This window comes from Heptranchias perlo, chromosome 8, assembly GCF_035084215.1.
Source record: "Heptranchias perlo isolate sHepPer1 chromosome 8, sHepPer1.hap1, whole genome shotgun sequence".
Lineage (NCBI taxonomy): Eukaryota > Metazoa > Chordata > Chondrichthyes > Hexanchiformes > Hexanchidae > Heptranchias > Heptranchias perlo.
In genome coordinates, this window is record NC_090332.1 from 61,412,145 (window position 1) to 61,428,946 (window position 16,802).

A 16,802-nucleotide genomic window follows, 5' to 3' on the forward strand; every position below is an offset into this window, starting at 1 on the left:
CCAGTCTCTGAGCTGGGGTCAGATTGAGTGATGGTGCATCTTCAGGAAGGTTAGTCTCGTCCTCCTGAATTGAGAGTAGTGTCTCCACATTTTGAGCACCTGAAATGAAAGAGAGAGACAAGGGTTAGCTTTTAGCGTGCAGGGAGAACAGAGGAAGAAGTGACTGGTGAAAACAGGTTGTCATGAAGAGTGTGAGCGTGAGATAGAGGTAAGAAGGGAAAAAAAGAATAATGGTGTGAAGATACCCTGCGCTATGTCTCCTACCGCGATGTCAGTCACCACTGCCATGACTCTCACTCTGCCCATGATGGCCGGCATGTTTTCTTCCACAGGGGAGAGGATGTCAGGGTAATGGTCGACGGGTGTTTTTGTGACTGGAAGGCTATTTCCAGGGGTTCCGCAGGGTTCAGTACTAGGTTCCTTGCTTTTTGTGGTATGTATTAATAATTTAGACTTAAATGTAGGGGGCTTGATCAAGAGGTTTGCAGATGATACAAAAATTGGCCGCGTGGATGATAGTGAGGAGGAAAGCTGTAGACTGCAGGAAGATATCAATGGACTGGTCAGATGGGCAGAAAAGTGGCAAATGGAATTCAATCCAGAGAAGTGTGTGGTAATGCACTTGGGGAGGTCAAACAAGGCAAGGGAGTTCACAATAAATGGGAGGATACTGAGAGGTGTAGAGGAAGTGAGGGACCTTGGAGTGCATGTCCACAGATCCCTGAAGGTAGCAGGACAGGTATATAAGGTGGTAAAAAAGGCCTTTATTAGCCAAGGCGTAGAATATAAGAGCAGGAAGGTTATGCTAGAACTGTATAAAACACTAGTTAGGCCATAGCTTGAGTACTGCGTAAAGTTCTGGCCACCAAATTACAGGAAAGATGTGATTGCACTAGAGAGGGTATAGAGGAGATTTACAAGGATGTTGCCACGACTGGAGAATTTTAGCTATGAGGAAAGATTGGATAGGCTGGGGTTATTTTCTTTGAAGCAGAGGAGGCTGAGGGGTGATTTAATTGAGGTATATAAAATGATGAGGGGTCTAGATAGAGTGGATAGGAAGGACCTATTTCCCTTAGCAGAGAGGTCAATAACCGGGGGGCATAGATTTAAAGTAATTGGTAGAAGGATTAGAGGGGAGCTGAGGAGAATTTTTTTCACCCAGAGGGTGGTGGGGGTCTGGAACTCACTGCCTGAAAGGGTGGTAGAGGCAGAAACCCTCATTACGTTTAAAAAGGTACTTGGATATGCTCTTGAAGTGCCGCAACCTACAATGCTCCGGACCAAGTACGGGAAAGTGGGATTAGGCTGGGTAGCTCTGTTTTGACCGGCACAGACACGATGGGCCTAATGGCCTCCTTCTGCGCTGTAAATTTTCTATATTTCTATATGTAGTTGGGCTCAGCCTCCTCCGGTGGCAGCCTTCTGGCACATGTTAGAATCATAGAATCATAGAAGTTTACAACATGGAAACAGGCCCTTCGGCCCAACATGTCCATGTCGCCCAGTTTATACCACTAAGCTAGTCCCAGTTGCCTGCACTTGGCCCATATCCCTCTATACCCATCTTACCCATGTAACTGTCCAAATGCTTTTTAAAAGACAAAATTGTACCCGTCTCTGGCAGCTCGTTCCAGACACTCACCACCCTTTGAGTGAAAAAATTGCCCCTCTGGACCCTTTTGTATCTCTCCCCTCTCACCTTAAATCTATGTCCCCTCGTTACAGACTCCCCTACCTTTGGGAAAAGATTTTGACTATCTACCTTATCTATGCCCCTCATTATTTTATAGACTTCCAAAAGATCACCCCTTAACCTCCTACTCTCCAGGGAAAAAAGTCTCAGTCTATCCAACCTCTCCCTATAAGTCAAACCATCAAGTCCTGGTAGCATCCTAGTAAATCTTTTCTGCACTCTTTCTAGTTTAATAATATCCTTTCTATAATAGGGTGACCAGAACTGCACACAGTATTCCAAGTGTGGCCTTACTAATGTCTTGTACAACTTCAACAAGACATCCCAACTCCTGTATTTAATGTTCTGACCAATGAAACCAAGCATGCTGAATGCCTTCTTCACCACCCTATCCACCTGTGACTCCACTTTCAAGGAGCTATGAACCTGTACTCCTAGATCTCTTTGTTCTATAACTCTCCCCAACGCCATACCATTAACGGAGTAGGTCCTGGCCCGATTCGATCTACCAAAATGCATCACCTCACATTTATCTAAATTAAACTCCATCTGCCATTCATCGGCCCACTGGCCCAATTTATCAAGATCCCGTTGCAATCCTAGATAACCTTCTTCACTGTCCACAATGCCACCAATCTTGGTGTCATCTGCAAACTTACTAACCATGCCTCCTAAATTCTCATCCAAATCATTAATATAAATAACAAATAACAGCGGACCCAGCACCGATCCCTGAGGCACACCGCTGGTCACAGGCCTCCAGTTTGAAAAACAACCCTCCACAACCACCCTCTGTCTTCTGTCGTCAATCCAATTTTGTATCCAATTGGCTACCTCACCTTGGATCCCGTGAGATCTAACCTTATGTAACAACCTACCATGCGGTACCTTGTCAAAGGCTTTGCTAAAGTCCATGTAGACCACGTCTACTGCACAGCCCTCATCTATCTTATAGAATCATAGAATCATAGAATCATAGAAGTTACAACATGGAAACAGGCCCTTCGGCCCAACATGTCCATGTCGCCCAGTTTATACCACTAAGCTAGTCCCAATTGCCTGCACTTGGCCCATATCCCTCTATACCCATCTTACCCATGTAACTGTCCAAATGCTTTTTAAAAGACAAAATTGTACCCGCCTCTACTACTGCCTCTGGCAGCTCGTTCCAGACACTCACCACCCTTTGAGTGAAAAAATTGCCCCTCTGGACCCTTTTGTATCTCTCCCCTCTCACCTTAAATCTATGCCCCCTCGTTATAGACTCCCCTACCTTTGGGAAAAGATTTTGACTATCGACCTTATCTATGCCCCTCATTATTTTATAGACTTCTATAAGATCAGCCCTTAACCTCCTACTCTCCAGGGAAAAAAATCCCAGTCTGTCTAACCTCTCCCTGTAAGTCAAACCATCAAGTCCCGGTAGCATCCTAGTAAATCTTTTCTGCACTCTTTCTAGTTTAATAATATCCTTTCTATAATAGGGTGACCAGAACTGTACACAGTACTCCAATTGTGGCCTCACCAATGCCCTGTACAACTTCAACAAGACATCCCAACTCCTGCATTCAATGTTCTGACCAATGAAACCAAGCATGCCGAATGCCTTCTTCACCACCCTATCCACCTGTGACTCCACTTTTAAGGAGCTATGAATCTGTACTCCGAGATCTCTTTGTTCTATAACTCTCCCCAACGCCCTACCATTAACGGAGTAGGTCCTGGCCCGATTCGATCTACCAAATGCATCACCTCACATTTATCTAAATTAAACTCCATCTGCCATTCATCGGCCCACTGGCCCAATTGATCAAGATCCCGTTGCAATCCCAGATAACCTTCTTCACTGTCCACAATGCCACCAATCTTGGTGTCATCTGCAAACTTACTAACCATGCCTCCTAAATTCTCATCCAAATCATTAATATAAATAACAAATAACAGCGGACCCAGCACCGATCCCTGAGGCACACCGCTGGACACAGGCATCCAGTTTGAAAAACAACCCTCTACAACCACCCTCTGTCTTCTGTCGTCAAGCCAATTTTGTGTCCAATTGGCTACCTCACCTTGGATCCCATGAGATTTAACCTTATGTAACAACCTACCATGCGGTACCTTGTCAAATGCTTTGCTGAAGTCCATGTAGACCACGTCTACTGCACAGCCCTCATCTATCTTCTTGGTTACCCCTTCAAAAAACTCAATCAAATTCGTGAGACATGATTTTCCTCTCACAAAACCATGCTGACTGTTCCTAATTAGTCCCTGCCTCTCCAAATGCCTGTAGATCCTGTCCCTCAGAATACCCTCTAACAACTTACCCACTACAGATGTCAGGCTCACTGGTCTGTAGTTCCCAGGCTTTTCCCTGCCGCCCTTCTTAAACAAAGGCACAACATTTGCTACCCTCCAATCTTCAGGCACCTCACCTGTAGCGGTGGATGATTCAAATATCTCTGCTAGGGGACCCGCAATTTCCTCCCTAACCTCCCATAACGTCCTGGGATACATTTCATCAGGTCCCGGAGATTTATCTACCTTGATGCGCGTTAAGACTTCCAGCACCTCCCTCTCTGTAATATGTACACTCCTCAAGACATCACTATTTATTTCCCCAAGTTCCCTAACATCCATGCCTTTCTCAACCGTAAATACCGATGTGAAATATTCATTCAGGATCTCACCCATCTCTTGTGGTTCCGCACATAGATGACCTTGTTGATCCTTAAGAGGCCCTACTCTCTCCCTAGTTACCCTTTTGCCCTTTATGTATTTGTAGAAGCTCTTTGGATTCACCTTTGCCTGATCTGCCAAAGCAATCTCATATCCCCTTTTTGCCCTCCTGATTTCTCTCTTAACTCTACTCCGGCAATCTCTTGGTTACCCCTTCAAAAAACTCAATCAAATTTGTGAGACATGATTTTCCTCTCACAAAACCATGCTGACTGTTCCTAATCAGTCCCTGCCTCTCCAAATGCCCGTAGATCCTGTCTCTCAGAATACCCTCTAACAACTTGCTCGTGACCTTCTCCTGCAAGAATGAAGCGAGTGTGTTAGACTGAGTCTTCTGAGGTTTTTAGTGAATGTGCCTGTCATTGGTGAATAGTTGGTCTGCAGTGTGTAAGATGTGAGGTGTGTGGAAGTGAGGGTTGGGATATTAGTGAGTGTGTGAGTTTGAGGAAAAGGAGGTGTACGAAGTGTGGTGCAATGATTGCAGGAGAGCGACGGGAAGAAGGGGAGGGGAGTATCATGAGTAGTGAGGCTGGAGGTGGTGGAGGTGTGAGCTGAGAGTAAGAATACTTATCTTAACAATTCTGGTGATGTTATTGAACGTTTTTCGACATTGCAACCATGTCCTGACATTGACCTCCTCAGTGACCTCTTCCCACTGGCAACAGAGGTGTTGTTTGGAGAGCTTTCTACCTCCTGGGCAGAACTCAATCCCGCTCCTGCTGTCCACCACCTGGACCTGGGTATCCAAGGCAGCATCGGAGAACCTGGGTGCCCTTTCTGTACTTCTTCCAACTATTTCTGTGTTCAGAAGTGTTTCCTGTTGTCGGGAGCCCTCCCAGTTAAGAGGTTCAGGCTGCCTTTAAATGATATCAGTGAAGCCGGATTTCCTGACACCCCCCAAACAGGCATGTAGCCAAAGAATAGCACGGGAATGCTGGCTGCACCCCTGGAACATTATAATGAGGTCTCAGCATTTCACTTGGTCCGTGGGCCCATGTAAACAGGCACGTGCAGAGCATGTCTCGCCCACTGGGCGCAATCAAATTTCTGGATGTGTGTTATTCAGTACTTCATGGCAAATTTTCACAGCCAGGTTGTCGTGCACTGTAAACTCCTGGTAGTCCTGTACCTTTTTTGGGAATTAACTGCATTGGGCTAGGTCAAATCCACAAAACACTCTACCACATTAAGTGCATTCACTTCAACTAAAGGAGAAGAAGTCGTTACATAGAACAGAGTCCTCAAAGTAGGCAGGAAAGCCTTCTGAAAATATTCTTGATTTCTCCTGTTCGTAAATGCATAGAGAGGGAAGAAAATCCCTAAACAATGTCAAAAGTGGATGTCCTTTTTTTTTAATATACTTTCATTCTCGGGATATGGGTGTTGCTAGCATGGCTGGAATTTATTGTCCATCCTTAGTTGCCCTTGAGAAGGTGGTGGAGGGTCTTCTTCTTGAACCGCTGCAGTCCGTGTGGTGAACGTTCTCCCACAGTGCTATTAGGTAGGGAGTTCCAGGATTTTGACCCAGCGATGATGAAGGAACGGCGATATATTTCCATGATGTGGAGATGCTGGTGATGGACTGGGGTGGACAAATGTAAGGAGTTGCACAACACCAGGTTATAGTCCAACAGTTTTATTTGAAATCACAAGCTTTCGGAGCTTAGCTCCTTCGTCAGGTGAACCACTTAGATATATTTCCAAGTCAGGATGGTGTGTGACTTGGAGGGGAACTTGGAGGTGGTGTTGTTCCCATGCGCCTGCTGCCCTTGTCCTTCTAGGTGGTGGAGGTTGCAGGTTTGGGAGGTGTTGCTGAAGAAGCCTTGGACTAGTCTGTGTGACAGCCCTTTCAACTTTGGCATCAGTCCACAGATGTTAGTGAGAAGGACTTTAATTGACGACTGGGCTGGGTGTACCTTCGTCGTACCCTGATTCGATGACTAGGTCACATTGGTTTTATTCTTCTTATTCTTTCTAGCAGTTTGATACAACTTGCAAGGCAGTGAAGAGACAACCACATTGGGACTGGAATCACATATAGGCCAGACAGGGTAAGGACAACAGGTTTCCTTCCCTAAAGGACATTAGTAAGCCAGTTATGTTTTTACGACAATCCGACAGTTCCTGTTCTCTGAGTTATTAGTCCAGGCCCCTGGATTACTATTCCAGCATTATAACCACCACCCTATCGTAGCTGGTCACACAGGATTGAGCATAATAAAATAAGTCAAGAAAGGAGTTTGAGACTAACAAGTCTTCCTGAAAAAAACATTTTAGCAAGACTTTTGGCAGCTACAGTCCTGAGGTCAGTTAACTCACTGTCCAAGTATCCTAAGAGGATTATAAGGATACTGTTGACGTTGTCAGTTTGCACTGACATTGTTAGGCTGTTTTGATTCTTCATCTTTTGATTTCTCAGTTTCACTCTCCAATTTCTCATTTTGTGTTTCTTAGTATTTATGGTGGCTGGGTTTGAAAGCCGCAATCCCAAAAATCTTCAGAATGTCAAATACTGCCTGCAATGCACTGATTCCCACCTTAGCCTCATCAAGTTGAGCAATCTGTAATATTGGCAGTGGCTGAATTGAAAAATCTTTGTTGTGCAATACAGACGAACCCAAACACAAGACTGTCATGTTTCTTACTACAGGATTAACATTTGCAATGCTTGGTGATATCAAAGCCTTGGAGAGTCCATTCAGAGATGGACCAATTCCCTTTATATTAGCCATCTGCTTGAGAAGCTCAGAGCTTATAATCAATCATTTTAACACGGTTTTAGGATTGTCCTTTTTAATACAAACTTCTTTGAATTCCTGCTGATCAGCTCCCTTAATCATCTCAGTTTTGCAATTTTCTAATTCTTCATTTTTTGCTTCAGTTCTGAAGCACCGCCCACATCACGTGAAACAGGTACCAGCCTAGACACACACATTTCAGGGGATAACAACCCAGGCATTGTATCAGGATAAGACTCAGGCATTATCAACCCAGTTAACCCTGCAAAGTCCTACTCAGTAACATTTTGTGGATAGGTGCCCAAATTGGCAGAGCTATCTCACAGATTAGTCAAGGAGCAGCCGGACATAGTTGTACTCACAGAATCATATCATCCAACATCCTACAATCCTCCATCATTATCCCTGGCTATGTCCTGTCCCACTGGCAGGATAGACCCACCAGAGGTATACATACAGTCAGATTGGAGTGACCTGGGGAGTTCTTAAAATTGATTCTGCATCTCATGAAGAATTCATGTCATCAGGTCAAACAAGGTCAAGGACATTTCCTGTTTAAGTGATGATTCAGTCCTCCTCCACATTGAACGTCACTTGAAGGAAGCTCTGAGGGAAGCATGGGCACTACCACTATGCTAAGTGGGACAGATCTAGCAGTCCAAAGTTGGGCATCCACGAGTCACTGTAGGCTATCTGTAGAATCAGAATTGTATACCGTCACAAACTATAACCTCATGGTCTGGCACATCCGTCACTCCTCAATCACCATCAAACAAGGAGATTCTGGACTCTGAGATTGGGTGAGGACTGCCTGTGCAAACCCAGCTTTATGATGAACATACAAATGGAATGGTAGTTCATAATTAGGAAGCCCAAGAGCAGGTGCCGATATTAATGCCTGTTTCATTTGATTGAAATGATCTAGTGCTTTCTCATTCCATATAAGATAGACTGGCTTGTCATCACCTATCATGTCCAGTAGAGGTCTCGTCATTTCAGAATAACTCATTAACCATTGCCTACAGTATCCTGCCATTCCAAGAAAATGTTTTAACTGTTGCTGGGTCTGTGGAACAGGAGCCTCACAAATAGCTGTAACTCTTTTCTTTGATAATCGTCGAGTATCTTTGTGTAATTCATGTCCCAAATACTCTACGGTTTCCAGAACAAATTGGAGTTTGGACCTAGAGACCTTATGTCCTTTTTTTGCAAGTGCACATAACATGGTAATAGAGTCAGTCTGGCAAGCAGAGGAATTCGGTGAGGCTATTAACAGATCGTCTACATACTGGACCAGAGTGGATCCTGCTTCCAAAACAATGTCCTGCAAATCTGCCTTTAAGCACTGTGAAAATATGGTTGGGCTCTCAGTGTAACCCTGAGGCAGTCGTGTCCAGGTATATTGTCTTCCCTTAAACGTGAAAGCAAAAAGAAATTGGGAGTCATGGTGAATTGGGATACTGAAAAATGCTGAACATAAGTCAATCACTGTGTAATGGGTGGAGCCACAAGGTATACTGGTGAGAATTACAGCAGGGTTGGGCACGACAGGGTAAACAGGGAGAACAGAGGCATTCACTTCCCGTAAATCTTGTACGAGCCGCCATTTGCCTGTCTGCCTTTTTTTAATCGGCAAAATAGGAGTGTTGCAAGGACTTTTAATTGGTACAATGATTCCCTGATTTAACAAATCCAAAATCACATTAGAGATGCCTTCTTCCGCTTCTGCTGACATGGGATATTGAGACACTCTAGGAAAGGGCATTCCAGGTTTCATGGTAATTCTGTGTGGTTTAGCAGTTAGCATTTTTCCCACTTCATTTGCATTTTGAGACCAAAGTTGTTCAGGGACCCCTTCTAATGTGTTCACTACTTCTGTAGTACACATGCACTTACTCCAGGTTTCGAGCAGGTCTCTGTCTAACATCTTTCGTTTTAAAACTGCATGACTGTTTATAAAAGGACGTAAGAAAATGGCGAAGGCTGCTCCTTCATTTAGCAACATTACGGTACCTCCCTTGATATCTGCAATTTCAGTCTTCGTTAAATAGTTTAAGTGCTTGACCATGGGTCCAAGATCCTGTTCATCATGGTCTTCTGCAACTGCCAGGGTGCAGTGGGGCGCACTATTGACTACTTTAAACAAAGGTTTTATCTCATCAGAGAGTATAATGGACACGGCTATGCCAGCCGGACCTACCAAAATCGTCTCGCATGTAAGATTGAACTCTCGTCCTTCAATTGTTTGATAAAATCTTTTGTTGCAATTATTGTGTCCGGTTTCATCATAATAAGCTGTACAGTGTAAATTGTGCTCCCAGGAGGTTACGTTAAGGGACACTAGTTAATGAGATGCCAACCTAGATATGGACCGCAGGGATTCCACCAATTTTTGAAGCTTTATAGCCAGAGAGTTACTATTGTTCATTGTCCATTCATAAATAACAGGTGGCTCAAATTCATGAAGGGAGTACATTCCGTACGTTTCTTCAGGGATAGACACCTCTAATCCTCTATCTGAGCATATAATGGTGGCTCTCATTTTACATAACAGATCTCGTCCTAGTAAATTTATGGGTGCGTCCTCTGATAGTAGGAATGCATGTTGTCCATGGTATACCTTTGATTTTATGTCTAATGGTTCTGACCATTGCATAGTTTGAGTAACTCCTGACAGGCCAACACACTGTACACTTTTATCCGTTTTTGGGGCATCCTTTGCCATTTTTTTTGACAATAAAGAGTTAGTAGCACCTGTATCAAGAAGGAAGGGCACTTGGTAAGTATCTTTAGCCATACCAGAACATTGGTCAAAAATATTCTCCATTCTTTCTATGTAATCCTCAACATCCTCATCTTTCTTTTGACTGGTTTCTGTAATCTTAGTCCAATTTGTTTTCTTTGGGAATTTTACATGCATTACGTCATATAAATTTTGGCAGAATGCATTATCTGCCACTGTCTCATCTGATCCGTTAGCTGCCCTATGGTTCCGAATAAGGGCAAAGCTTTCATCGCCCTCACACAGTCTTTTATATTTATTATCTTTCAACCATGCGCATAGTAACTGATCCATATCTACTATGGTTGGTTGGTGACAAATAACTATCGTTTTCAATTGGTCAATAGATTTTTCTAAATCTTTGGAGGGGTCCGGTAAGTCCTGAATGATTCCCCTCAATTCAGCAGCTGTCCATGGACGGTGGACGGAAACAGGGTTTCCGTCTGCAGCATGGACATTGGGGAACCGTCTTAAGGGCAATTGAGTTCTGGCTGGGGTGGGCTTAGATTCCCCGTCGTTTCCCTCTCTCGCCTCTCTTCGTTTGATGGCACTCCGAGTACTCTGACTTGGGGCTGCAGTTTGGGGGAGTGTCTGAGCAGCTATTTGTGAGGCTCCTGTTCCACAGACCCAGCAACAGTTAAAACATTTTCTTGGAATGGCAGGATACTGTAGGCAATGGTTAATGAGTTATTCTGAAATGACGAGACCTCTACTGGACATGATAGGTGATGACAAGCCAGTCTATCTTATATGGAATGAGAAAGCACTAGATCATTTCAATCAAATGAAACAGGCATTAATATCGGCACCTGCTCTTGGGCTTCCTAATTATGAACTACCATTCCATTTGTATGTTCATCATAAAGCTGGGTTTGCACAGGCAGTCCTCACCCAATCTCATGGTGATCATGAGAGACCGCTAGCATACTATAGTGTCCAGCTGGACCCAGTCGCTAGGGGACTACCTGGCTGCCTCCCAGCATTGGCTGCTGCCTCATATGCAGTACAGAAAGCGCAAGCCATTACCCTCAACCATTGCACCACTTTGTATGTGCCCCATTCACTAGAAATCCTGTTAACATAATATGCTACCCAACACATCACTACTGCTAGAAGCAGTAAATACGAGGTTGAACTGTTGTCAAATCCAAATCTTACTATACAACGCTGTACTACCCTGAATCCAGCTACTCTACTGCCTACTGCAGAAGAGGGCTCACCACACTGCTGTGAGACAGTAACTCAGCTAGTAACCAAGCCACGAATTGACCTTTTTGAACAACCTCTTTCGAACTGTGAATTAAATCTCTATGTCGATGGGTCAGCATTGCGAGACAGAGGAGGGTCCCCTCGTGTAGGTTATGCGATTGTTGATGACCATTCTGCTATAGAAGCCTATTCACTACCACCCACCTTTTCAGCACAACAGGCAGAACTATTCGCCCTAACACGAGCCTGTATTGTTGCTACTGGGAAAACAGCTACCATTTACACAGACTCACGATATGCATTCGGAGTTGCACATGATTATGGACAAATTTGGAAATTGCATGAATTTCTGACATCAAATGGAACAACTATTAAAAATGCTGAACAGATCAACCATCTCTTGCTAGCACTAATGGAACCTGTTTTAGTGGCTGTGGTAAAATGTAAAGCCCATACCGGAGGACGAGACCAAGTCTCCCTGGGCAATGAAAGAGCTGATTTAGCAGCAAAACAAGCAGCACTTTCTGACACAGGGCCTCTGGTCTCCCTTATGGTTTCCAGAGAGAAAGGCCCAGAATCGGTACCCCCAACATTAAAATATGTCATTGAACATCAGTCCAGGGCGGGGGAAAACGAGGTGGTGGAATGGGTTAATCATAATTGTACAAAGAACCAGGAAGTTTTATGGGTCCACCACGACGGCTGTGTGGTGGCCCCTCGCCAACTTTTACCCTGGCTCGCTAGATGTGTTCATACTTTTACGCATGCCGGTAAGACTGGAATGGAATATGTGAATCAAACATGGTTTGCACCAGGTCTAACCAAGGATCTTACTCAAATTAGTAACCAATGTACCATCTGTCACCGAATGAATGCTGGTAAAACTGAAAAGTCAGTACGTTCTGTGCATCCGGGTCCTGACGGACCCTTTACACACTTGCAAATGGATTTTATTGAATTATCCCCATGTATGGGATATAAATATGTGTTGGTAATAATTGACATGTTTTCTAGATGGATTGAAGCTTTTCCATGTAGAAAGAATGATACTACTGCTGTTGCTAAATGTCTACTTAGAGAAGTTATACCGCGCTTCGGTATACCCCATAAGTTGTCAAGTGACAACGGGCCACATTTTACAGGGATTGTTGTAAAAGAACTGTGTAAAGGACTACAGATTGATCAACACTTTCACTGTAATTATCACCCACAGTCATCAGGCACAGTGGAGTGATACAACGGTATGTTAAAAAACAAATTGTCTAAACTTTGTGAGGAATCGGGGCTTAAGTGGGTAGATGCATTACCTTTAGCCCTTATGGTCATGAGGTCCTCAACCAGCAGGGTGACAGGATTGTCACCACATGAGATTGTGATGGGACGGCCACAACATCTGCCGTTCTCAGCACCCCTGTCCATAAAACAAATGGATATACACACAATGGAGGAGGACATGCTGCAGTATTGCATTGCTTTAACTAATTGTATTTCTAGTTTTCACCAGCAGGTCAAGCAAGCACAACTTGAACCCACAGGAGAGAAGTGTCACAGTATCGAGCCAGGAGATTCTGTTTACATAAAAATCTTCAAGCGAAAGAACGGACTCCAACCTCGTTTTGAAGGGCCTTATCAAGTACTACTCACAACAAATACTGCTGTAAAAGTGAAAGAACGACCTACGTGGATACACGCATCCCACTGTAAAAAAAAAATCCTTGTACCAGGACTCTGACAGAAAACAAAACTGACTGATTAATTAAACTGTTGCAGCATGGCATGTCCTAAACTTTTAAATCAATTGAGAATAATTAGCTCGGCATGCCTGATCGTGTGGGTGGGAACTGGCATAAAACCTGCTACAACCCCTGCTGCAAGCAGACTCAATCGTGTTTCAAGAGAACTGCATGTCAATACTTTTTTATACATGTCATATATGTATGCGAAGCGTCAGGGTATCTCTAGTTGCTGGGTGTGCTCACATATCCCAATTCAATCCAAGGGAGGCATTCCACTCAGACCAGTCCCCCTAACTTCCCAAGAAATAGCAGAGTGGGTAATAAATCAAATTGAAATTAATGGGAACAGAATGTGAGATAGTGGCTGGATGAGTGCGAGAACAAATAAGACAATGTTTGTGAGAAAGCAATGGAAGGAGTACACAGTCACAACAAAATGTGAAACCAGATTTCGGGGGTGGTACCAACCTAATTACGATCGGACTCGTAAACCTCCTTTTCTAATCCTTACAAATACACCAAGAACTAATGGAGCAATATGTTTGAGTAAGAATTCAGTAGGGGGTGATGTAGTGGGATGGAGTAATTGCACTCAGTATATAAATATGACAGTAACCAGCATCAGTAGTACCATCAGATGGAAGCCTTGCACAGGTGGCCAAATTTACATAGATAGAATAAACATAAAGAATTCCCCTGCAGTTACTGCGTATAATGAATCCTAAAGATGGACAGGATCATGTTACTTGGGATATGTGATCCCATATATCCGACACTCATCATCCCTGCCTCAATATCCTACTGGGCAACGAGTAAAGAGGGTAATTACTGAGGCTGACCGATTCTGGGCCATTGCTTTCCCTAGGTGGGGAGTGAGCATGGCCACCAGAGAAATTATTAAATTAGCCAATATCTGGGAAGTAGTTGCTAATGATACGGCAGAAGCCTTAAAGGAAATAAGTGCAGAAATGATAGCCATTCGTACCGTCACCTTACAAAACCGTATGGCCCTTGATTATCTATTGGCAGAGAAAGGAGGAACATGCGCACTAATTGGATCTGAATGTTGTACCTACATACCTGATAGTTCAGAGAATATTACTAATTTGGCCAATCACATCCAAAGGGAAGTTGAGAAATTCAAGCAGCCCCCTTCGTTCACTCTTTGGGGCTGGGCAACAGGATGGCTGGGTTCTATTGGGACTTCTCTAGTTCAGGGACTAGTCATATTTGTTGTTATAATTCTTATAGCCTGTTGCTTTATCAAATGCTGCTGTGTTATGATATCCAACCTGGGTACACAGAAAACGCCCACAAATTTGATGGTGCAAGTAGGGGTGACACAGGATGAGGCGACACAGGAGGAGTTTGAACGTCTGGGTGGAATAATGCCTTATTAAAGTGTTGTCCTTTTTCCAATCTAAAAATGCCGCCCACTTAACCCCTTCTTTGCCTTTCCTATTCGTAATAAGCTGTACAGTGTAAATTGTGCTCCCAGGAGGTTACGTTAAGGGACACTAGTTAATGAGATGCCAACCTAGATATGGACCGCAGGGATTCCACCAATTTTTGAAGCTTTATAGCCAGAGAGTTACTATTGTTCATTGTCCATTCATAAATAACAGGTGGCTCAAATTCATGAAGGGAGTACATTCCGTACGTTTCTTCAGGGATAGACACCTCTAATCCTCTATCTGAGCATATAATGGTGGCTCTCATTTTACATAACAGATCCCATCCTCGTCGACAGTTTCTTGGAGCTCCCACCGAGATCTCTTGTGATCTCCGGTAAGTGCGGACACAGTTGTCTGTGCAAGCCCAGACACACAGCGATTGAAAGGTGTATGCATTAACTGACGTGACTAATTCTTCTGTTTGCCTTTAGGAATTGGAAGGCAATCATAGGAAATGTGTTTCGTATAGACAAAGAAAGAAAAAGGGGACAGAGTGTGACGCGCGACAGATTACTCAATTAAGTTTTCGACAAGATCAACCTTGGTTCAACAAGGATGGTAGAAGGGCGTGCCAAGGACAGCACCAGGCATATCTTAGAATGAGGCACTGACCTAGAGAAGCTACAGCACAGGGCTACGCACATGCTAAGCACAAAAAACAGCAGGTTATAGACACAGCTAAGCGGTCCCACAACAAATGGACCGGAGTAAAACTCTGTAGCCATGTAGCTACATCCAGACAAGAATGGTGGTGTATAATCAGACAACTAACAGGAGGAGGAGGCATCATAACCATCCCCATCCTCAACCAAGATGCAACATAGCACCTGAGTCCAAGACACAAAGATGAAATGTTTGCAAACATTTTCAGCCAAAAATGCCAGCAAGGTCCCACAAACAGCAATGTGCTAATGACCAGGTAATCTGTTTTAGTGATGATGGTTGAGGGATAAATATTGGCCAGGACACCAGGGAGGACTCTCCTGCTCTTCTTTGAAATAGTGCTATGCGATCTTTTATGTCCACCTGGTGGATAGGGCCTCGGTTTAATGTCTCATCTGAAAGATGGCACCTCTGATAGTGCAGCACTCCTCAGTACTGCACTGAAGTGTCAACCAAGATTTTGTGTTCGAGTCTCTGGAGTGGGACCTGAACCCATGACCTACTGACTCAGAAGCGGAAGTGCTACCATTAAGTAGCTTAGTTCACTGAATACAGCAAAGGCTATGGCGCCCTGACAACATCCCAGCTGTAGTGTTGAAGTCTTGTGGACTAGAACTTGGCTGTTGCCCTAGCCAAGCTGTGGCAATACAGCTATGACGCATCTACCCAACAATGTGGAAGATTACTCAGGTATATCCACTTCACAAAAAACGGATAACCAGGCTGATTACTGCTCTATCAGCCTCCTCCCAATCATCAGTAGAGTGATGGACGGAGTCATCAATATTTTCATCAAGTGACACGGATTCACCAAAACCTCCTCACCAACATTCAGTTCAGGCTCTGCCAAAACCATTCAGTTCCAGGTCTGGTCACAGCCTTGATCCAGATGTGGGCACTAAAACTGAATGCCAGGGGAAAGGTGAGAGTAGCTGCCCTCAACATCAAGGCAGTATTTGACTGAATTTATCATCAAGGAAACCTGGAAAAACTGATTCCAATGGGGATCAAAGGGAAATCCCTTTAACGGCTGCAGTCACATCTGACACAATGGGAAATGGTCATGGTTGTCGGAGTCCAATCAGCGCAACCCCAGGGCATTGTTACAAGCATCCCTCATGGAAGTGATCTTGGCCCAACCAGCTTCAGCTGCTTCATTAATGACCCTCCCTTCATCATAAGGTTAGGATTGGAGCTGGTTGCTGACGATTCCACAGTGTTCAGCTCTATTCTATGCCTGTAACAATGCCCTGAGGTTGCACTGATTGGACTCTGACAACTATGACCATCTCCCATTGTGTCAGGGCGCCTCTGATCATGAAGTCCATGCCAGCCTGCAACAAGACCTGGATAACATCCAGACTTGGACTGACAAATGGCAGGTTACATTCACACCACAGAAATCTTGAACAAGGGAAAGCCTAGCTTTAATTACACCACCATCACCGAGTCTCCCCACCATCAACATCTTGGGGGGTGACCAGTGATCAGAAGCTTAATTGGACCAGCCGTATCAACACCTTGGCTACAAGAGCCAACACTAGTTACTCTACAATGAATAGCTTGCTTCCTGAATCCTCAAAACCTCTCCAGGTGCAAGGCTCAAGTCAGGAGTGTAATGGGATACTTGTCTGGATAGGTCCCCCCCTTCCAAGGCCTGTGGATACTGACAGTGTTTGCCAGTGTATCTGGGTTCCAGGCTTTTTCTTGCTCAGTGTGCCGGAAGAGCTGTACAATTTTGTCTGCAAGATTTTTTAAATGATGTTTCTGCAAGAATTGAAGAGAATA